General features: G+C 42.9%; 2 non-coding genes and 2 pseudogenes across 2 annotated transcripts; all 4 read left to right on the plus strand.

The window, feature by feature from the left end:
* Positions 1 to 4,805: 4,805 nt before the first annotated feature.
* Positions 4,806 to 4,983, plus strand: LOC130376751 (small nucleolar RNA U3; annotated as a pseudogene).
* Positions 4,984 to 12,750: 7,767 nt separating this feature from the next.
* LOC130376563 (small nucleolar RNA U3) lies at positions 12,751 to 12,966 on the plus strand. Its single transcript, XR_008894065.1, has one exon. It is a non-coding gene; the product is annotated as a small nucleolar RNA U3 (small nucleolar RNA).
* Positions 12,967 to 14,968: 2,002 nt separating this feature from the next.
* On the plus strand, positions 14,969 to 15,184 carry LOC130376696 (small nucleolar RNA U3). Its single transcript, XR_008894076.1, has one exon. It is a non-coding gene; the product is annotated as a small nucleolar RNA U3 (small nucleolar RNA).
* An 800-nt stretch (positions 15,185 to 15,984) lies between these two features.
* Positions 15,985 to 16,161, plus strand: LOC130376740 (small nucleolar RNA U3; annotated as a pseudogene).
* The last annotated feature ends 6,236 nt before the right edge of the window (positions 16,162 to 22,397 follow it).

The following is a 22,397-nucleotide window of genomic DNA, read 5'->3' on the forward strand; positions in this document are numbered from 1 at the left end:
ATAAGGGGTAACACTGTCGTTTTTTATTGGTCGTCATGAAAAAAAACATAAGGGGTAACACTGTCGTTTTTTATTGGTCGTCATGAAAAAAAAACATAAGGGGTAACACTGTCGTTCTTTATTGGCCGTCATGAAAAAAAAAATAAGGGGTAACACCGTCGTTTTTTATTGGCCGTCATGAAAAAAAACATAAGGGGTAACACTGTCGTTTTTTATTGGTCGTCATTAAAAAAAACATAAGGGGTAACAATGTCGTTTTTTATTGGTCGTCATGAATAAAAACATAAGGGGTAACACTGTCGTTTTTTATTGGTCGTCATGAATAAAAACATGGTGTATTGTCATCGCCTCAGTGGTGCAGTGGAGTGCACTCTGCCTATCCCCCTGGTGACCGGGGTTCAAGTCCGGTTGATGTCTTCTGTTGGAACACTCTTATCTCTATTTCATGCGAATTATAGAGTCAAGTATAACCATTGTGTTGGCTTTATTCTGTGTCTTGATGGTGCATTGATAAGTTCGGAGGTTAAAACTCTAAACAGCTCAGGTTCGGATCCCCGTAAAAACGTCGACCGGGGTGCCACTGTCGTTTATTATTGGTCAACATGGAAAAAACATGAGGGGTAACACTGTCGATATTTATCAAATAAAACATAGGGGGTAACACTGTTGTTCTTCTTTGGTCGTCATGAAAAAAACCGCAAGGGGTAACACTGTCGTTTTTATTGGTCGTCATGAAAAAAACCATAAGGGGTAACACTGTAGTTTTTATTGGTCGTCATGAAAAAAACATAAGGGGTAACACTGTCGTTTTTATTGGTCGTCATGAAAAAAAACATAAGGGGTAACACTGTCATTTTTTATTGGTCGTCATGAAAAAAAACATAAGGGGTAACACTGTAGTTTTTATTAGTCGTCATGAAAAAAAACATAAGGGGTAACACTGTCGTTTTTATTGGTCGTCATGAAAAAAACATAAGGGGTAACACTGTCGTTTTTTATTGGTTGTCATGAAAAAAAACATAAGGGGTAAAACTGTCGTTTTTTATTGGTCGTCATGAAAAAAAACATAAGGGGTAACGCTGTCGTTTTTTATTGGCCGTCATGAAAAAAAACATAAGGGGTAACACTGTCGTTTTTTATTGGTCGTCATTAAAAAAAACATAAGGGGTAACACTGTCGTTTTTTATTGGCCGTCATGAAAAAAAACATAAGGGGTAACACTGTCGTTTTTTATTGGTCGTCATGAAAAAAAACATAAGGGGTAACACTGTCGTTTTTATTAGTCGTCATGAAAAAAAACATAAGGGGTAACACTGTCGTTTTTATTGGTCGTCATGAAAAAAAAACATGAGGGGTAACACTGTCGTTTTTATTAGTCGTCATGAAAAAAAAACATGAGGGGTAACACTGTCGTTTTTTAATGGTCGTCATGAAAAAAAAACATAAGGGGTAACACTGTCGTTTTTTATTGGTCGTCATGAAAAAAAACATAAGGGGCAGCACTGTCGTTTTTTATTGGTCGTCATGAAAAAAAACATAAGGGGTAACGCTGTAGTTTTTTATTGGTCGTCATGAATAAAAACATAAGGGGTAACACTGTCGTTTTTATTGGTCGTCATGAATAAAAACATAAGGGGTAACACTGTCGCTTTTTATTGGTCGTCATGAAAAAAACCAAAAGGGAAATAATAGAAATACACACATACATTTTAATGTCATGTATATCCTCTTTATTGATGATTGATTATGGTGTATTGTCATCGCCTCAGTGGTGCAGTGGAGTGCACTCTGCCTATCCCCCTGGAGACCGGGGTTCAAGTCCGGTTGATGTCTTCTGTTGGAAGACTCTTATCTCTATTTCATGCGAATTATAAAGTCAAGTATAACCATTGTGTTGGCTTTATTCTGTGTCTTGATGGTGCATTGATAAGTTCGGAGGTTAAAACTCTAAACAGCTCAGGTTCGGATCCCCGTAAAAACGTCGACCGGGGTGCCACTGTCGTTTATTATTGGTCAACATGGAAAAAACATGAGGGGTAACACTGTCGATATTTATCAAATAAAACATAGGGGGTAACACTGTTGTTCTTCTTTGGTCGTCATGAAAAAAACCGCAAGGGGTAACACTGTCGTTTTTTATTGGTCGTCATGAAAAAAACCATAAGGGGTAACACCGTAGTTTTTATTGGTAGTCATGAAAAAAAACATAAGGGGTAACACTGTCGTTTTTTATTGGTCGTCATGAAAAAAAACATAAGGGGTAACACTGTCATTTTTTATTGGTCGTCATGAAAAAAAACATAAGGGGTAACACTGTAGTTTTTATTGGTCGTCATGAAAAAAAACATAAGGGGTAACACTGTCGTTTTTTATTGGTCGTCAAGAAAAAAAACATAAGGGGTAACACTGTCGTTTTTTATTGGTCGTCATGAAAAAAAACATAAGGGGTAACACTGTCGTTTTTTATTGGTCGTCATGAAAAAAACCATAAGGGGCAACACTGTCGTTTTTTATTGGTCGTCATGAAAAAAAACATATGGGGTAACACTGTCGTTTTTTATTGGTCGTCATGAAAAAAAACATAAGGGGTAACACTGTTGTTTTTTATTGGCCGTCATGAAAAAAAACATAAGGGGTAACAATGACGTTTTTTATTGGTCGTCATGAATAAAAACATAAGGGGTAACACTGTCGTTTTTTATTGGTCGTCATGAATAAAAACATGGTGTATTGTCATCGCCTCAGTGGTGCAGTGGAGTGCACTCTGCCTATCCCCCTGGAGACCGGGGTTCAAGTCCGGTTGATGTCTTCTGTTGGAAGACTCTTATCTCTATTTCATGCGAATTATAAAGTCAAGTATAACCATTGTGTTGGCTTTATTCTGTGTCTTGATGGTGCATTGATAAGTTCAGAGGTTAAAACTCTAAAGAGCTCAGATTCGGATCCCCGTACAAACGTCGACCGGGGTGCCAGTGTCGTTTATTATTGGTCAACATGGAAAAAACATGAGGGGTAACACTGTCGATATTTATCAAATAAAACATAGGGGGTAACACTGTTGTTCTTCTTGGTCGTCATGAAAAAAACCGCAAGGGGTAACACTGTCGTTTTTATTGGTCGTCATGAAAAAAAACCATAAGGGGTAACACTGTAGTTTTTATTGGTCGTCATGGAAAAAAACATAAGGGGAAACACTGTCGTTTTTTATTGGTCGTCATGAAAAAAAACATAAGGGGTAACACTGTCATTTTTATTGGTCGTCATGAAAAAAAACATAAGGGGTAACACTGTAGTTTTTATTAGTCGTCATGAAAAAAAACATAAGGGGTAACATTGTCGTTTTTTATTGGTCGTCATGAAAAAAAACATAAGGGGTAACACTGTCGTTTTTTATTGGTTTTCATGAAAAAAAACATAAGGGGTAAAACTGTCGTTTTTTATTGGTCGTCATGAAAAAAAACATAAGGGGTAACACTGTTGTTCTTTATTGGCCGTCATGAAAAAAAACATAAGGGGTAACGCTGTCGTTTTTTATTGGCCGTCATGAAAAAAAACATAAGGGGTAACACTGTCGTTTTTTATTGGTCGTCATTAAAAAAAACATAAGGGGTAACACTGTCGTTTTTTATTGGCCGTCATGAAAAAAAAACCATAAGGGGTAACACTGTCGTTTTTTATTGGTCGTCATGAAAAAAAACATAAGGGGTAACACTGTCGTTTTTATTAGTCGTCATGAAAAAAAACATAAGGGGTAACACTGTCGTTTTTTATTGGCCGTCATGAAAAAAAACATGAGGGGTAACACTGTTGTTTTTTATTGGTCGTCATGAAAAAAAACATGAGGGGTAACATTGTCGTTTTTTAATGGTCGTCATGAAAAAAAACATAAGGGGTAACACTGTCGTTTTTTATTGGTCGTCATGAAAAAAAACATAAGGGGTAACACTGTCGTTTTTTATTGGTCGTCATGAAAAAAAAAATAAGGGGTAACACTGTCGTTTTTTTAGATGTAGGCTAGATATTGTACAAAATAACAATTATTTATTATTCTGAGTCGTTGGCAATTTGTTACGCCGTTAGTATGTTTATTTTTACTTAGTAAATATTGTGTAGGCAATCAAAAATACTGATGTAGTGTAGGCTCTTGTAAACCGTTTGAAGTTACCTGCATTGCTGGTGTAATTGGTCAGGTGTATATAATATGTAAAATAATGTTCCACTTTTGATGTGATACGATTGATGGCCATATCAAGTAGTATAAATTGTTAATTCACTCTATGTGCATTGGGCAGGTTATCATATTGTAGACAGTATCAAGTCATTTGCACACGCTGAATCTGGAATGTCTGTACAATAACGGCACAATATAGCAGTAGCCTATGCACATGAATTTCCTGTGTTCAATACTTGGTAGGATTTTGAGTAACATAAATAAACAGAGAGGTCGGATGTGAGTTGAACTAAAGCAGTGGGGATTGAGTTGAATTCCGACAGGCGGGGTGGTACTTTCGTCAACGGACCCCCGTGTCTCGCAAAGAGATGTGGGGACTATTTATCTCTATGTCTCTTTATCATATCACTCCGTTAACGTAGTATTGTGTGGTATCCGTATTGGCCCTTATGATCACTAGTTTTGAACGTCACTCTATACCGATGTTTGAGTTCAGTTTCAATGAACCAAGATTTGTATCAGTGCCATCCGTTATTTTTACATGAGCTGAAATACTGTGAAAGTTCTACCTCACAACCACCAGTGAGAAGGACTACCCCATGAATTGGTGCCTGTCCGCGCCCTTTTCAACCCTAAGATCATACTTTCAGGGATCATTTCTATAGTCTTTGACTTGAGAAATATCGTACGAAAGTGATCGGTTACTCTTACCACGATGAAGAGAACTGATGTTCCCTTCTGAGCGTGATGCATTTCATCCGCTCCTTGCCATTGATGACCGTTCCATGCTCTCGAGTGGAGCCTGGAGTAGTGATGGCAGTGTGACACTGAAGCTTCGATACATGCTTCAAACCAACTCCCAAGAAGCACTGCTTCGAAGCTTGCTTCAGAGCAAAAAAAAATACGTGACATGTGACGTCCGAAGCAGCAACTGGTTCGTTGCCTGAATGAATCACTTGACTGGTACGCGGCTCGGTGGAGAAGCTTTGAGCAAAAAAAAAAGAAACCGACTCAATCCATAAGGCAGCCTACCTCAATACAAATCTTTGAGTGTCTAACACCATCCCACATAATCACCCCCTAGAGTTACTCAAGCACACCCAACCAACCTTGTCCGAAGCCAGCTGGTCACCGCCTAATTATTCAACCCAGTCGCCAAGAAAAAACGTCAGTGGTGTACGTTTCCATGAACACTGGATACGTAGCATTTCAACGTAAAAAATAGCGTGTTATACCTACAGTATCCACGTGTGCCGCTGTGGAGGCGGGTTTCGGGGTTTGGGTTTCACGGCTTTCGCGGCAAATTGTGGACACGATTGTTTAGGGGGGGGGGGGGGAGACTGTTGTTGACCGGGGAGGGGGGGGGGGGGGAGACACGTTTGTTGAGGGGGGGGGGGACGACACACGATTGTAGGGGGGGGGGGGGGGGGGGGGGGGACGACACGTTAGTTGAAGGGGGGGGGGGGGGGGACACGTTTGTTGAGGGTGGGGGAGACACGTTTGTAGGGGGGGGGGCACGCTCGACAACGAGAGTTGGTTTTTATTGAACGCTCGACAACGAGAGTTGGTTTTTATTGAACGAGACTTCAACACGGGACAGCTGCTCGAAACGATGGTCACGTCACTCTCGGTGACGGTGTCGACAATAATGAACACACGAACAATGTTAATAGAACAACACACAACCACATAACATCCCGAACCCATTAACCCCACTTAATCCTAACAACAAAACAAGTTAACAAAAGCCCCATTTGTCAACTGAGAACCCCAATTCCCAGAATCCCCCGCGGCTCCGGAACACGGCGTAGCTTATATTAATCTTTATTATCTGAATGGGAAATGCAATATTTTAGGACAGATACACCATTAAACGCGTTTCTAATGACATTTCTAGCGAGAAATGTACATTTTCCTTACATAATCTTCAGTCAGTGAATGTGTATGATCTTTATTAATCTTTATTATCTGAATGGGAAATGCATATTTTAGGACCGATTCACCGTTAAACGTGTTTCTAACAACATTTCTAGCGAGAAATATACTTTTTAATTGCATAATCTTCAGTCAGTGATTGTGTCTGATCTTTAGTTTTATAGTTATTAGGAGTTGATCGGCTCGCTCGCATGTTTCAACGACGTCAGGTTGCTTTCGCTAAACTAGCAGCTCACGTGCTTCCTGCGTTTGTGTTATTAAACTGTTACTTTATGTAACTTTTAATGATATCATCTTGTTAGAAACACGTATATCTGAGAGCCAACCCAGTCGCCAAAATCATACCTACGTTGACAGTGTACGTTTCGTGAACACTGGATTACGTCGCATTTCAACATAAAATAGCGTGTTATACACACACACACACGCACGCACATGCACAGACACACACACACAAGCACACACACGCACGCACAGACACACAGACACAGACACACACACACACACACACGCACACACGCACACACGCACACGGTGCATTTCGCTGCTAAAACAACAACAAAAAAATATTCCCTCAAATATTATTACTTTCAAAACGTTGGCCAAAATGGCCAATAATATCTTTTTTTTTTGGGATGCTTCCAGGACATTTTGGGTGGATTTTGAACGGTATGTGGGGGGCACGTTTTTTGCAGGACCTGGCAACCCTGCGCTGTTGCCCGAGATCTGGATCCACCCCGGCGTTGTGCTGTCTCCTTTTGACCTTTTGACCCCAGACTTCTGGGGGAATAGCTGAATCAATTCATTAGTCAATCAGAAGCATGTAAATATCTTTCCGGTGGGGTAAGAGGACGAACAAGGTGTCCTTCAACATCTACGCTTCCAGGCGATTGCAACGGTGCCACACATGAGCATATTCGAACATGTTTAATGGTAGTAATTAGCTGTCGAAATTGGAGGCCTTAATCAATACTGAGCAGCTATTGATTTGCTTCCCGATAAAGATTTGTCACAAATGACATGTTATTTAGCATCTACACGTTGAGCTGAGTCCAATGACACCAAGAACGACACTCTAGCTAATGGTAACATGTATTTTACATGGTACACCTAGGTCTAGGACATGATCTCGGTGTAGCAAGAGGCCGAGCTTGATCTCATTGGACTCAGCTTAACGTGTAGATGCTAATTAACATGTAATTTGTCAAAAATCTCCATCGGGAAGCAAATCTATAGCTGGTCATTATTGATAAAGGCCTCCAAAATCGACAGCTAATTACTACCCCGAAACATATTCAAATATGATCATGTGTGGCACTGTTGCAATCGTCTCGAAACGTAGATGTCAAAGGACACCTTCTTTGCTCTGTTGCACCACCGGGAACATATTTTCATACTTCTAATGGATTGATTCATATTTTAAGGTTCTCGGAGTGAGACTTTAAGTGGCTGCAGCAGAAGTGTTGAGACGAAAGATGATATCAAGAGATTTATAGAATATTCCCATTCACATTATGATTCTTCGTCGTAACATCCGACCAAACATCCTTTACATTCACAGAGCGAAGATTATGAAAGTCCAGGCTCAGCAAGTGCTCCATCTCGTTGCACCTGCACCCAGCGGCTCGCTTGCAAGATTTTGGCCTGAAGTTCTTCCAAGACCAACACCCTAGCCATCCAACATGCATATCTGAGAATCAGGCCTCTCTTTAATAATGACATAAAGTTATGAGAGAAACACACATTAACTTTTTGTTATCTCATAAGCGGCGTGGTGCCGGCTCCTTTTGACCTTTTGACCCCAGACTTCAAAGACGTGGCCACAGGCCAGCGGTGTCTACACACATTAAGCCACAAATGTACACCTCCATCCCGCAAAAAATGGGGCCTAGAAACTAACCTCTGTCTTATATACATTGACTGTACTGTTGGAGGTCACGCCCCTTTTCCAGCCTTTTCGAGATAGCTAGGGATGCTAAAATGTTGACACACATTTCCCGGGGCCCCGAGAACAACATATGCAAGATTTGTAGTTCTAGCCCATAGAGAAAAAAAGTTTTCCCAAATGGACTGTCATTTGGACAAAGCCCCTTCAGAAGTGTTGCCTGCGAGACCTAATGGTTCAGAATGTGGTGGAAAAAAAGTTTTTGAGATAGGAAGGTCCTACCGCCCTGAAATTTGAATACCATATTCTAGGGCCTAACTGGGACCCCCGCACCGAAACTTGGCCCGGTCGGACCCCGAGGGCAGGAAGGGGGTGCCTGCCCTCGGGGTCTGACCGGGCCAAGTCTCGGGCAGGAAGGGCCCCCCCTTCCTCCCCTCGGGGTCCGACCGGGCCAAGTTTCGGTGCGGAGGTCCCAGTTAGGCCCTAGAATAAGGTATTAAAATTTCAGGGCGGTAGGACCTTCCTATCTCAAAAACTGTTTTTCCACCACATTCTGAACCATTAGGTCTTGCAGGCTACACTTCTGAGGGGCTTTGTCCAAATAACACTCCATTTGGGAAAACTTTTTTTCTCTAAGGGCTAGAACTCCAAATCTCGGATATGTCGTACACGGGGCCCCGGGAAATGTGTGTAAACATTTTAGCATCCCTAGCTATCTCGAAAAGGTCGGCAAAGGGGCGTGACCTCCAACAGTACAGTAAATGTACATAAGACAGAGGTTAGTTTCTAGTCCCCATTTTTTGTGGGATGGAGGTGTACATTTGTGGCTAAAGGTGTGTAGACACAGCTGGCCTGTGGCCACGTTTTTGAAGTCGGGGGTCAAAAGGTCAAAAGGAGCCGGCACCACGCCGCTTATGAGATAACAAAAAGTTAATGTGTGTTTCTCTCATAACTTTATGTCATTATTAAAGAGAGGCCTGATTCTCAGATATGCATGTTGGATGGCTAGGGTGTTGGTCTTGGAAGAACTTCAGGCCAAAATCTTGCAAGCGAGCCGCTGGGTGCAGGTGCAACGAGATGGAGCACTTGCTGAGCCTGGACTTTCATAATCTTCGCTCTGTGAATGTGAAGGATGTTTGGTCGGATGTTACGACGAAGAATCATAATGTGAATGGGAATATTCTATAAATCTCTTGATATCATCTTTCGTCTCAACACTTCTGCTGCAGCCACTTAAAGTCTCACTCCGAGAACCTTAAAATATGAATCAATCCATTAGAAGTATGAAAATATGTTCCCGGTGGTGCAACAGAGCAAACAAGGTGTCCTTTGACATCTACGTTTCGAGACGATTGCAACAGTGCCACACATGGTCATATTTGAATATGTTTCGGGGTAGTAATTAGCTGTCGATTTTGGAGGCCTTTATCAATAATGACCAGCTATAGATTTGCTTCCCGATGGAGATTTTTGACAAATTACATGTTAATTAGCATCTACACGTTAAGCTGAGTCCAATGAGATCAAGCTCGGCCTCTTGCTACACCGAGATCATGTCCTAGACCTAGGTGTACCTTGTAAAATACATGTTACCATTAGCTAGAGTGTTGTTCTTGGTGTCATTGGACTCAGCTCAACGTGTAGATGCTAAATAACATGTCATTTGTGACAAATCTTTATCGGGAAGCAAATCAATAGCTGCTCAGTATTGATTAAGGCCTCCAATTTCGACAGCTAATTACTACCATTAAACATGTTCGAATATGCTCATGTGTGGCACCGTTGCAATCGCCTGGAAGCGTAGATGTTGAAGGACACCTTGTTCGTCCTCTTACCCCACCGGAAAGATATTTACATGCTTCTGATTGACTAATGAATTGATTCAGCTATTCCCCCAGAAGTCTGGGGTCAAAAGGTCAAAAGGAGATAGCACCACGCCGGGGTGGATCCAGATCTCGGGCAACAGCGCAGGGTCGCCAGGTCCTGCAAAAAACGTGCCCCCCACATACCGTTCAAAATCCACCCAAAATGTCCTAGAAGCATCCCAAAAAAAAAAGATATTATTGGCCATTTTGGCCAACGTTTTGAAAGTAATAATATTTGAGGGAATATTTTTTTGTTGTTGTTTTAGCAGCGAAATGCACCGTGTGCGTGTGTGTGTGTGTGTGTGTGTGTCTGTGTCTGTGTGTCTGTGCGTGCGTGTGTGTGCTTGTGTGTGCTTTTGTGTGTGTGTCTGTGCATGTGCGTGCGTGTGTGTGTGTGTATAACACGCTATTTTATGTTGAAATGCGACGTAATCCAGTGTTCACGAAACGTACACTGTCAACGTAGGTATGTTTTTGGCGACTGGGTTGGCTCTCAGATATACGTGTTTCTAACAAGATGATATCATTAAAAGTTACATAAAGTAACAGTTTAATAACACAAACGCAGGAAGCACGTGAGCTGCTAGTTTAGCGAAAGCAACCTGACGTCGTTGAAACATGCGAGCGAGCCGATCAACTCCTAATAACTATAAAACTAAAGATCAGACACAATCACTGACTGAAGATTATGCAATTAAAAAGTATATTTCTCGCTAGAAATGTTATTAGAAACACGTTTAACGGTGAATCGGTCCTAAAATATTGCATTTCCCATTCAGATAATAAAGATTAATAAAGATCATACACATTCACTGACTGAAGATTATGTAAGGAAAATGTACATTTCTCGCTAGAAATGTCATTAGAAACGCGTTTAATGGTGTATCTGTCCTAAAATATTGCATTTCCCATTCAGATAATAAAGATTAATATAAGCTACGCCGTGTTCCGGAGCCGCGGGGGATTCTGGGAATTGGGGTTCTCAGTTGACAAATGGGGCTTTTGTTAACTTGTTTTGTTGTTAGGATTAAGTGGGGTTAATGGGTTCGGGATGTTATGTGGTTGTGTGTTGTTCTATTAACATTGTCCGTGTGTTCATTATTGTCGACACCGTCACCGAGAGTGACGTGACCATCGTTTCGCGCAGCTGTTCCGTGTTGAAGTCTCGTTCAATAAAAACCAACTCTCGTTGTCGAGCGTGCCCCCCCCCTACAAACGTGTCTCCCCCCCCCCTCAACAAACGTGTCCCCCCCCCCCCCCCCCTTCAACTAACGTGTCCTCCCCCCCCCCCCCCCCCCCCCACAATCGTGTGTCGTCGTCCCCCCTCAACAAACGTGTCTCCCCCCCCCCCCCCCCTCCCCGGTCAACAACAGTCTCCCCCCCCTCCCCGGTCAACAACAGTCTCCCCCCCCCCCCCCCAAAAAAATCGTGTCCACAATTTGCCGCGAAAGCCGTGAAACCCAAACCCCGAAACCCGCCTCCACAGCGGCACACGTGGATACTGTAGGTATAACACGCTATTTTTTACGTTGAAATGCTACGTATCCAGTGTTCATGGAAACGTACACCACTGACGTTTTTTCTTGGCGACTGGGTTGAATTATTTAATGAAAAAAGAAAACACAATCGATGCTATATATGTAATAGATCAACGTAAGGTATCGATTAGAGTAGACTAGGGGATTACACACTGACTGTGGAGTGGAGGACCCGAGTTCGAATCCCATTCCTGGGTGGAAATTTTTATATGCTGTTTCAATTATATCCTAGCCTACATCAGTTAGCCTATCTGGACAGAAGGCTAGGCATATCCCTTTAAGAAGAATTTAGACATCTGTATTTAGATCAATCTTTATTCGTGAAAAGATCATGCTATTAAGTATTTGGGTTTGTGTGTTTGTGCGTCAAATCGTTTTCAAAGCAGGGATACGTTGAATCCACTGCAGCCTCGAACTTCGCCAGCAGAGGTCACTGTCACTGAAGCTTTGAGTAATGAACCCATTTTCGAAACATTTGGCTCAACTGGTTCGATGCTTCATAAAAGCTTAATTTGCCCATCACTAGCCTGGAGGTATGGATCATGATCAGAGTGGTTAGATATAGGCTAGATATTGTACAAAATAACAATTATTTATTATTCTGAGTCGTTGGCAATTTGTTAGGCTGTTAGTATGTTTATTTTACTGAGTAAATAATGTGTAGGCAATCAATAATACTGATGTAGTGTAGGCTCTTGTAAACCGTTTGAAGTTACCTGCATTGCTGGTGTAATTGCTCAGGTGTATATAATATGTAAAATAATGTTTCACTTTTGATGTGATACGATTGATGGCCATATCAAGTAGTATAAATTGTTAATTCACTCTATGTGCTTTGTGCAGGTTATCATATTGTAGACTGTATCAAGTCATTTGCACACGCTGAATCTGGAATGTCTGTACAATAACGGCACAATATAGCAGTAGCCTATGCACATGCATTTCCTGTGTTCAATACTTGGTAGGATTTTGAATAACATAAATAAACAGAGAGGTCGGATGTGAGTTGAACTAAAGCAGTGGGGATTGAGTTGAATTCCGACAGGCGGGGTGGTACTTTCGTCAACGGACCCCCGTGTCTCGCAAAGAGATGTAGGGACTATTTATCTCTATATCTCTTTATCATATCACTCCGTTAACGTAGTTGTGCGTGGTACCCGTATTGGTCCTTATGATCACTAGTTTTGAACGTCACTCTATACCGATGTTTGAGTTCAGTTTCAATGAACTAAGATTTGTATCAGTGCCATCCGTTATTTTTACATGAGCTGAAATATTGTGAAAGTTCTACCTCACAACCACCAGTGAGAAGGACTACCCCATGAATTGGTGCCCGTCCGCGCCCGTTTCAACACTAAGATCATACTTTCAGGGATCATTTCTATAGTCTTTGACTTGAGAAATATCGTACGAAAGTGATCGGTTACTCTTACCACGATGAAGAGAACTGATGTTCCCTTCTGAGCGTGAAGCGGGCAGTGAGTGATGATGCATTTCATCCGCTCCTTGCCATTGATGACCGTTCCATGCTCTCTAGTGGAGCCTGGAGGTAGGGATCATGATCAGAGTGGTTAGATGTAGGCTAGATATTGTACAAAATAACAAGTAGTCATTATTCTGAGTCGTTGGTAATTTGTTACGCCGTTAGTATGTTTATTTTACTTAGTAAATATTGTGCAGGCAATCAAAAATACTGATGCAGTGTAGGCTCTTGTAAACCGTTTGAAGTTACCTGCGTTGCTGGTGTAACTGCTCAGGGCCCTGTACCACGAAGCTCGCTTAGAGGGTTAGCGAGGTATGTTGAGCTCCAAGCCTGGGTTAGTTGTACCACGAAAGTCGATCTCTTTTAGCGTCGCTGTATCACCATGGTGACTTATGCTCGCAACCAAACCTGGTCGGGAGCAGTTTTTCGGCTTAGTCTAGCCGGAGATCGGCTACTTAAATCGGCGTGCGCAGCTTCCTAGCCCCTCCTCTGACAATGGCGTCACCATTTGTGGGTGTTCCCGTGGACCCCGGCGCACTTCTCCGGAGACAAGGGTTTTACGGGACAGAACCGATCCCTTGGCATTGTCTGACGATATTCAGATTTCAGACTTTATTGTCATTGTGCAAACAACGAAATTGGGGTTCTTCATGAGAGATAAAGATTCTCATCAGAGGGCGTCGTTATTTGATCGTCCTTTTGGACCTTATGTAGACAATGATTACTGTTGCGCATTGTGTCTCCGTGACAGAGTGCTAGAGTGGAGGTAGCGCGTCAGTCTTGAATTTCTGCGTGGGGGGTTCGACTCCCAAGTGACGCGAAATTATGTGAAGCTTAAGAAGTCCCAATTCTCATGCATATGGAATACTTATTCACTAAAGCTTATGGAATTATATTTTTGTGCTTATTTCGAACTTGAACCCATATTTTCAAGGCCGTGCTGGCACCACATCTATGGGGGTAAAATGCATGATGATAGACCGGCGAATTTGAACCCCGGTCGCTGGCGTTCGGGTCTTATACTAATCCACTACGCTACAGCCGCTACCTCTCAGCGGTTGAAAACATGCTATGCATTTCTTAAATTGGGTGTATTTAAAGTGAAATCCCTAAATGATAGAATAAGGCAGGATGGACGTTGCTTATGCATTTTTAAATCATCATCATTCTATTTGGATTAATGGCGAACAATTCTGCATTTGGCATAGTTATTTTATAGACAATATGCAGAATCTTTTCACTTCTACGCATATAGACTGCTTGATCTATCGTAAAGGGGAGAAAAATGACGCAAAAAACGCCCCTTTCACGTGAACGCGCACTGAACCTAAAGCGGAAAACCTGGTTCAACTAATTGAATCTAAAGTGAGCTTCGTGGTACCATTTAACTCTGATTGCGAGTTGCGGCTCTGTCGAGCCAGGTTTTCCCAAGAAAGCCTGGGTATGTTCAGCGAGGTTCGTGGTATACCCCCCAGGTGTATATAATATATATAAATAATGTTTCACTTTTGATGTGATGCGAGTGATGGCCATATCAAGTAGTATAAATTGTTAATTCAATCTATGTGCATTGTGCAAGTTATAATATTGTAGACAGTATCAAGTCATTTGCACACGCTGAATCTGGAATGTCTGTACAATAACGGCACAATATAGCAGTAGACTATGCACATGAATTTCCTGTGTTTAATACTTGGTAGGATTTTGAATAACATAAATATACAGAGAGGTCGGATGTGAGTTGAACTAAAGCAGTGGGGATTGATTTGAATTCCGACAGGCGGGGTGGTACTTTCGTCAACGGACCCCCGTGTCTCGCAAAGAGATGTGGGGACTATTTATCTCTATATCTCTTTATCATATCACTCCGTTAACGTAGTTGTGCGTGGTACCCGTATTGGCCCTTATGATCACTAGTTTTGAACGTCACTCTATACCGATGTTTGAGTTCAGTTTCAATGAACTAAGATTTGCATCAGTGCCATCCGTTATTTTTACATGAGCTGAAATATTGTGAAAGTTCTACCTCACAACCACCAGTGAGAAGGACTACCCCATGAATTGGTGCCCGTCCGCGCCCGTTTCAACACTAAGATCATACTTTCAGGGATAATTTCTATAGTCTTTGACTTGAGAAATATCGTACGAAAGTGATCGGTTACTCTAACCACGATGAAGAGAACTGTTGTTCCATTCTGAGCGCGAAGCGGGCAGTGAGTGATGATGCATTTCATCCGCTCCTTGCCATTGATGACGGTTCCATGCTCTCTAGTGGAGCCTGGATGTAGGGATCATGATCAGAGTGGTTAGATGTAGGCTAGATATTGTACAAAATAACAATTAGTCATTATTCTGAGTCGTTGGCAATTTGTTACGCCGTTAGTATGTTTATTTTACTTAGTAAATATTGTGTAGGCAATCAAAAATACTGATGCAGTGTAGGCTCTTGTAAACCGTTTGAAGTTACCTGCATTGCTGGTGTAACTGCTCAGGTGTATATAATATATAAAATAATGTTTCACTTTTGATGTGATGCGAGTGATGGCCATATCAAGTAGTATAAATTGTTAATTCAATCTCTGTGCATTGTGCAAGTTATAATATTGTAGACAGTATCAAGTCATTTGCACACGCTGAATCTGGAATGTCTGTACAATAACGGCACAATATAGCAGTAGACTATGCACATGAATTTCCTGTGTTTAATACTTGGTAGGATTTTGAATAACATCAATAAACAGAGAGGTCGGATGTGAGTTGAACTAAAGCAGTGGGGATTGAGTTGAATTCCGACAGGCGGGGTGGTACTTTCGTCAACGGACCCCCGTGTCTCGCAAAGAGATGTGGGGACTATTTATCTCTATATCTCTTTATCATATCACTCCGTTAACGTAGTTGTGCGTGGTACCCGTATTGGCCCTTATGATCACTAGTTTTGAACGTCACTCTATACCGATGTTTGAGTTCAGTTTCAATGAACTAAGATTTGTATCAGTGCCATCTGTTATTTTTACATGAGCTGAAATATTGTGAAAGTTCTACCTCACAACCACCAGTGAGAAGGACTACCCCATGAATTGGTGCCCGTCCGCGCCCGTTTCAACACTAAGATCATACTTTCAGGGATCGATTCGGTTACTCTAACCACGATGAAGAGAACTGATGTTCCCTTCTGAGCGCGAAGCGGGCAGTGAGTGATGATGCATTTCATCCGCTCATTGCCATTGATGACTGTTCCATGCTCTCTAGTGGAGCCTGGATGTAGGGATCATGATCAGAGTGGTTAGATGTAGGCTAGATATTGTACAAAATAACAATTAGTCATTATTCTGAGTCGTTGGCAATTTGTTACGCCGTTAGTATGTTTATTTTACTCAGTAAATATTGTGTAGGCAATCAAAAATACTGATGCATTGTAGGCTCTTGTAAACCGTTTGAAGTTACCTGCATTGCTGGTGTAACTGCTCAGGTGTATATAATATATAATATAATGTTTCACTTTTGATGTGATGCGAGTGATGGCCATATCAAGTAGTATAAATTGTTAATTCACTCTATGTGCATTGTGCAAGTTATCATATTGTAGACAGTATCAAGTCATTTGCACACGCTGAATCTGGAATGACTGTACAATAACGGCACAATATAGCAACAGACTATGCACATGAATTTCCTGTGTTTAATACTTGGTAGGATTTTGAATAACATCAATAAACAGAGAGGTCGGATGTGAGTTGAACTAAAGCAGTGGGGATTGAGTTGAATTCCGACAGGCGGGGTGGTACTTTCGTCAACGGACCCCCGTGTCTCGCAAAGAGATGTGGGGACTATTTATCTCTATATCTCTTTATCATATCACGTTCACGTAGTTGTGCGTGGTACCCGCATTGGCCCTTATGATCACTATTTTTGAACGTCACTCTATACCGTTCCATGCTCTCTAGTGGAGCCTGGCGGTAGGGATCATGATCAGAGTGGTGAGATGTAGTGGTGCCGTGATGATGCCTCATGAAACGTCAAAGCCTCGCAGCCAGATGAACCATCAAAGCGGTTCGACCTCGAAGCTACAAATCACCACTAGGGACACCTAGTGGTGAATGAAATTATGATGAAAGAAAGAGTTTCCTGTGATGATGTGATGTTTGCTTCGTACAACATCAAAACGTTTAAGAATTAAAGTCATTTCAGTGATACGTGTGAGTGTGCCGTTCATAAATATCTCCCGAGCTCATGGTAGAGAAGAAATCATTTGACAAAGATTTTAAGTCATCCCGGGCAAAATAGATTGTCTTATAACTACAGTAGCCTACTAATAATTGTAATAATAGAACTGCATGATGACTGAGAATGAGTGTGATTAATTACATAGCCATAAAAGTGATCTTGGAACTGGGTAGGGTCTTCTTTTTGTAAAAATTTGCCAATTGTGAACCCATATCGCGGAACAGCCCGAGATGAAGCCTCGAACGTCACACTCTACGTCATTTCGCCCATGTGAATCCTACTCGATACGGAGCTTCGCTGGGGGAGGAGCCGAGGTACTCGACACATGCCCCGATGCCTCGACGCAAACCATAACATCACTACCCGAAACTGGTGGGGGGGTCTGGTGGATTTAGCTTGACCACGGGAGCAGTGCTGTTGTCCACAATGAACTCCTCAGAGAATCAGATGAGGTCAATGTGACGGTCCCGGCACGAAAGACCGTGAGCGTTGATTTGACAGTGGGACGAGCAGACATCAACCTCCCCTACTCAGCCACAGTTAAAATCACATGCATGAATGGCAGCGAGCTGGTCTTCTCAGAAAAAAATTCTGTCTAGCTAATGCCATTATTTAACGTTTCAGCTTAGTAAATGATAATTTCAGTTCAAATATTCCATATGCTGTTAATTTTGTTTTCCAGTCCAACAGCCTGGAAGGATAATACGTTTCTGAACACTTCCAGTCAGATGCTAATCTTACTACTATAATAGCAGGCCTGTCACACCAGTTACTCAAGTTGGTCATGTGCGCATGTGCCAAGCAGCCTGCAGCTCACACACACACACAGCACACGCAAACCCATACACCGTAAGCACTAGGGATGGGCACGGTAATTCGAATATTTGATTATTCGAAGATTATTCGGTAGTTGACTTTGAGATTTTTTTACATTTTTGCCTTAAGTTCATTCAATATATTCATTAGCTATATTAATAACATATTGTTCATTAAACGTGTATACTAATGCCATTCAATACTTGGAATACTTTGCTATACCGGCAACCTCCGTTCCAGACAAGTCTTTTCCACGGTGGGCTTGATTGTAAATCGCTTCCGCATCCGCCTATGCCCCGAGCACGTAGATATGCACAATTTTTTGAACAAGAATGACTGAGTGATGCAGTAGGTGGGCTTATGTGTTATGTTAACTGGAAATGTTTTAGACATACTGTATTTCCGTCTTACACTAAATATATTTTTGTTGATGAGGCAGGCCCATGCGCTGCAAGTGGAGTTCTGTTGATATGCAAGCCCACCAGTACTTGTACTTTTTGCTGCTGTGCTTCAGTTACTTGAATCTATTCAGTTTGTGCCTTAAATTTACTCTAATCTCATTTCAGTTTGTGCCTTAAGTATGCAATACTGTTCATTCATATTCTTGTCCAAAATGATGGTTTCGTTTGATTCAGCATACTGATTTCGAGCTGTGTTTTTCCTTCTAAAATGCTCAATTGAACAAATTGGATTTGATTTCCGTTTTCACAGATTTATGGATGGCCCCCTGTGTGTGTGCGTGTTTGTGTGCCTGTGGCTTTAAATTGGACAAGAAATGACCTGAAACACTTTTCTAAAGAGAAAAAGTTAGCCTATACCTCTGCAGTAGGCTAACTAAAACCCCTCTAGACGTCCATTTTCTTTAAAATCTTGATTGTTTACTTGCCTCAGATATGTCGGCAGGGCTGTGTCGGCGATGTCACTCAATTCCTTCCAGAAGAACCCCGCCGGGCACGGTGGTGCGTGCCTCTAATCCAAGTCACTGGGAGGCTGAAGTTGGCGGTTCGATTGAGCTGAGGAGCTCTGCACTGTACCGGACTATGTTGAACGGGTGTCCATGCTAAGTTCGGTATCGATATGGTGTTTCTGGGGGAGCCTTGGACCACCAGGTCATCTAAGGAGGGGTGTACGGGCCCAGGTCGGGAACGGAGCAGGTCAAAGCCCCCGTGCTGCTCAGTAGTGGGTTTGCATCTGTGAATAGATGTTACAGTGCAGCCTTGGCAAAACTGCGGTACCTAATAATTTCTGTTCAAATTGAGGTTGACATTTTATTTCTTGTATGTGTTTGCTATGTAGGCTCTAGTTAAATTGGACAAGAAATGACCTGAAACACTTTTCTAAAGAGAAAAAGTTAGCATAAACCTCTCCGGTAGGCTAACTAAATCCCCTCTAGACGTCCATTTTCTTTAAAATCTTGATTGTTTACTTGCCTCAGATATGACGGCAGGGCTGTGTCGGCGATGTCACTCAATTCCTTCCAGAAGAACGCCGCCGGGCACGGTGGCGTGTGCCTCTAATCCAAGTCACTGGGAGGCTGAAGTTGGCGGTTCGATTGAGCTGAGGAGCTCTGCACTGTACCGGACTACGTTGAACGGGTGTCCATGCTAAGTTCGGTATCGACATGGTGGTTCAGGGGGAGCCTTGGAACACCAGGTCGTCTAAGGAGGGGTGTACGGGCCCAGGTCGGGAACGGAGCAGGTCAAATCCCCCGTGCCGCTCAGTAGTGGGTTTGCATCCGTGAATAGACGTTACAGTGCAGCCTTGGCAAAACAGCGGTACCTAATCTTTTCTGTTCAAATTGAGGTTGACATTTTATTTCTTGTATGTGTTTACTATGTAGGCTATAGTTAAATCGGATAAGAAATGACCTGAAACACTTTTTTAAGGAGAAAAAGGTAGCCCAAACCTCTGCAGTAGGCTAACTAAATCCCCTCTAGATGTCCATTTTCTTTGAAATCTTGTTTGTTTACTTGCCTCAGATATGACGGCAGGGCTGTGTCGGCGATGTCACTCAATTCCTTCCAGTAGAACTCCGCCGGGCACGGTGGCGCGTGCCTCTAATCCAAGTCACTGGAAGGCTGAGGTTGGCGGTTTGTTTGAGCTGAGGAGCTCTGCACTGTACCGGACTATTTTGAACGGGTGTCCATGCTAAGTTCGGTATCGATATGGTGGTTCTGGGGGAGCCTTGAAACACCAGGTTGTCTAAGGAGGGGTGTACGGGCCCAGGTCGGGAACGGAGCAGGTCAAAGCCCCCGTGCCGCTCAGTAGTGGGTTTGTATCCGTGAATAGATGTTACAGTGCAGCCATGGCAAAACAGCGGTACCTAATCATTTCTGTTCAAATTGAGGTTGACATTTTATTTCTTGTATGTGTTTACTATGTAGGCTATAGTTAAGTCGGATAAGAAATGACCTGAAACACTTTTTTAAAGAGAAAAAGTTAGCCTATACCTCTGCAGTAGGCTAACTAAATCCCCTCTAGACGTCCATTTTCTTTAAAATCTTGATTGTTTACTTGCCTCAGATATGACGGCAGGGCTGTGTCGGCGACGTCACTCAATTCCTTCCAGAAGTACTCAGCTGGGCACGGTGGCACGTGCCTCTAATCCAAGTCACTGGGAGGCTGAGGTTGGCGGTTTGATTGAGCTGAGGAGCTCTGCACTGTACCGGACTATGTTGAACGGGTGTCCATGCTAAGTTAGGTATCGATATGGTGGTTCTGGGGAGCCTTGGAGCACCAGGTCGTCTAAGGAGGGGTGTACGGGCCCAGGTCGGAAACGGAGCAGGTCAAAGCCCCCGTGCCGCTCAGTAGTGGGTTTGCATCCGTGAATAGACGTTAAGGTGCAGCCTCGGCAAAACAGCGGTACCTAGTGATTACTGTTGAAGTTCACATTTTATTTCTCGTATGTGTTTACTATGTAGGCTCTGGTTAAATTCAAAAAGAAATGACCTGAAACACTTTTCTAAAGAGAAAAAGTTAGCCTTTACCTCTGCAGTAGGCTAACTAAATCCCCTCTAGACGTCCATTTTCTTTAAAATCTTGGTTGTTTACTTGCCTCAGATATGACGGCAGGGCTGCGTCGGCGATGTCACTCAATTCCTTCCAGTAGATATCCGCTGGGCACGGTGGTGCGTGCCTCTAATCCAAGTCACTGGGAGGCTGAGGTTGGCGGTTCGATTGAGCTGAGGAGCTCTGCACTGTAACGGACTATGTTGAACGGGTGTCCATGCTAAGTTCGGCATCTTTATGGTGGTTCTGGGGGAGCCTTGGACCACCAGGTCGTCTAAGGAGGGGTGTACGGGCCCAGGTCGGGAACGGAGCAGGTCAAAGCCCCCGTGCCGCTCAGTAGTGGGTTTGCATCCGGGAATAGACGTTACAGTGCAGCCTTGGCAAAACAGCGGTACCTAATCTTTTCTGTTCAAATTGAGGTTGACATTTTATTTCTTGTATGTGTTTGCTATGTAGGCTATAGTTAAATTGGACAAGAAATGACCTGAAACACATTTCTAAAGAGAAAAAGTTAGCCTAAACCTCTGCAGTAGGCTAACTAAATCCCCTCTAGACGTCCATTTTCTTTGAAATCTTGTTTGTTTACTTGCCTCAGATATGACGGCAGGGCTGTGTCGGCGATGTCACTCAATTCCTTCCCGTTAAACTCCGCCGGGTACGGTGGCGCGTGCCTCTAATCCAAGTCACTGGGAGGCTGAGGTTGGCGGTTCGATTGAGCTGAGGAGCTCTGCACTGTACCGGACTATGTTGAACGGGTGTCCATGCTAAGTTCGGTTTCGATATGGTGTTTCTGGGGGCGCCTTGGACCACCAGGTCGTCTAAGGAGGGGTGTACGGGCCCAGGTCGGGAACGGAGCAGGTCAAAGCCCCCGTGCCGCTAAGTAGTGGGCTTGCATCTGTGTATAGACGTTACAGTGCAGCCTTGGCAAAACTGCGGTACCTATTCTATTCTGTTCAAATTGAGGTTGACATTTTATTTCTTGTATGTGTTTGCTGTGTAGGCTCTAGTTAAATTGGACAAGAAATGACCTGAAACACTTTTCTAAAGAGAAAAAGTTAGCCTAAACCTCTCCGGTAGGCTAACTAAATCCCCTCTAGACGTCCATTTTCTTGAAAATCTTGATTGTTTACTTGCCTCATATATGACGGCAGGGCTGTGTCGGCGATGTCACTCAATTCCTTCCAGAAGTACTCAGCTGGGCACGGTGGCACGTTCCTCTAATCCAAGTCACTGGGAGGCTGAGGTTGGCGGTTTGAATGAGCTGAGGAGCTCTGCACTGTACCGGACTATGTTGAACGGGTGTCCATGCTAAGTTCGGTATCGATATGGTGGTTCTGGGGGAGCCTTGGAGCACCAGGTCGTCTAAGGAGGGGTGTACGGGCCCAGGTCGGGAACGGAGCAGGTCAAAGCCCCCGTGCCGCTCAGTAGTTGGTTTGTATCCGTGAATAAATGTTACAGTGCAGCCTTGGCA

This window comes from Gadus chalcogrammus, chromosome 2, assembly GCF_026213295.1.
Source record: "Gadus chalcogrammus isolate NIFS_2021 chromosome 2, NIFS_Gcha_1.0, whole genome shotgun sequence".
NCBI lineage: Eukaryota > Metazoa > Chordata > Actinopteri > Gadiformes > Gadidae > Gadus > Gadus chalcogrammus.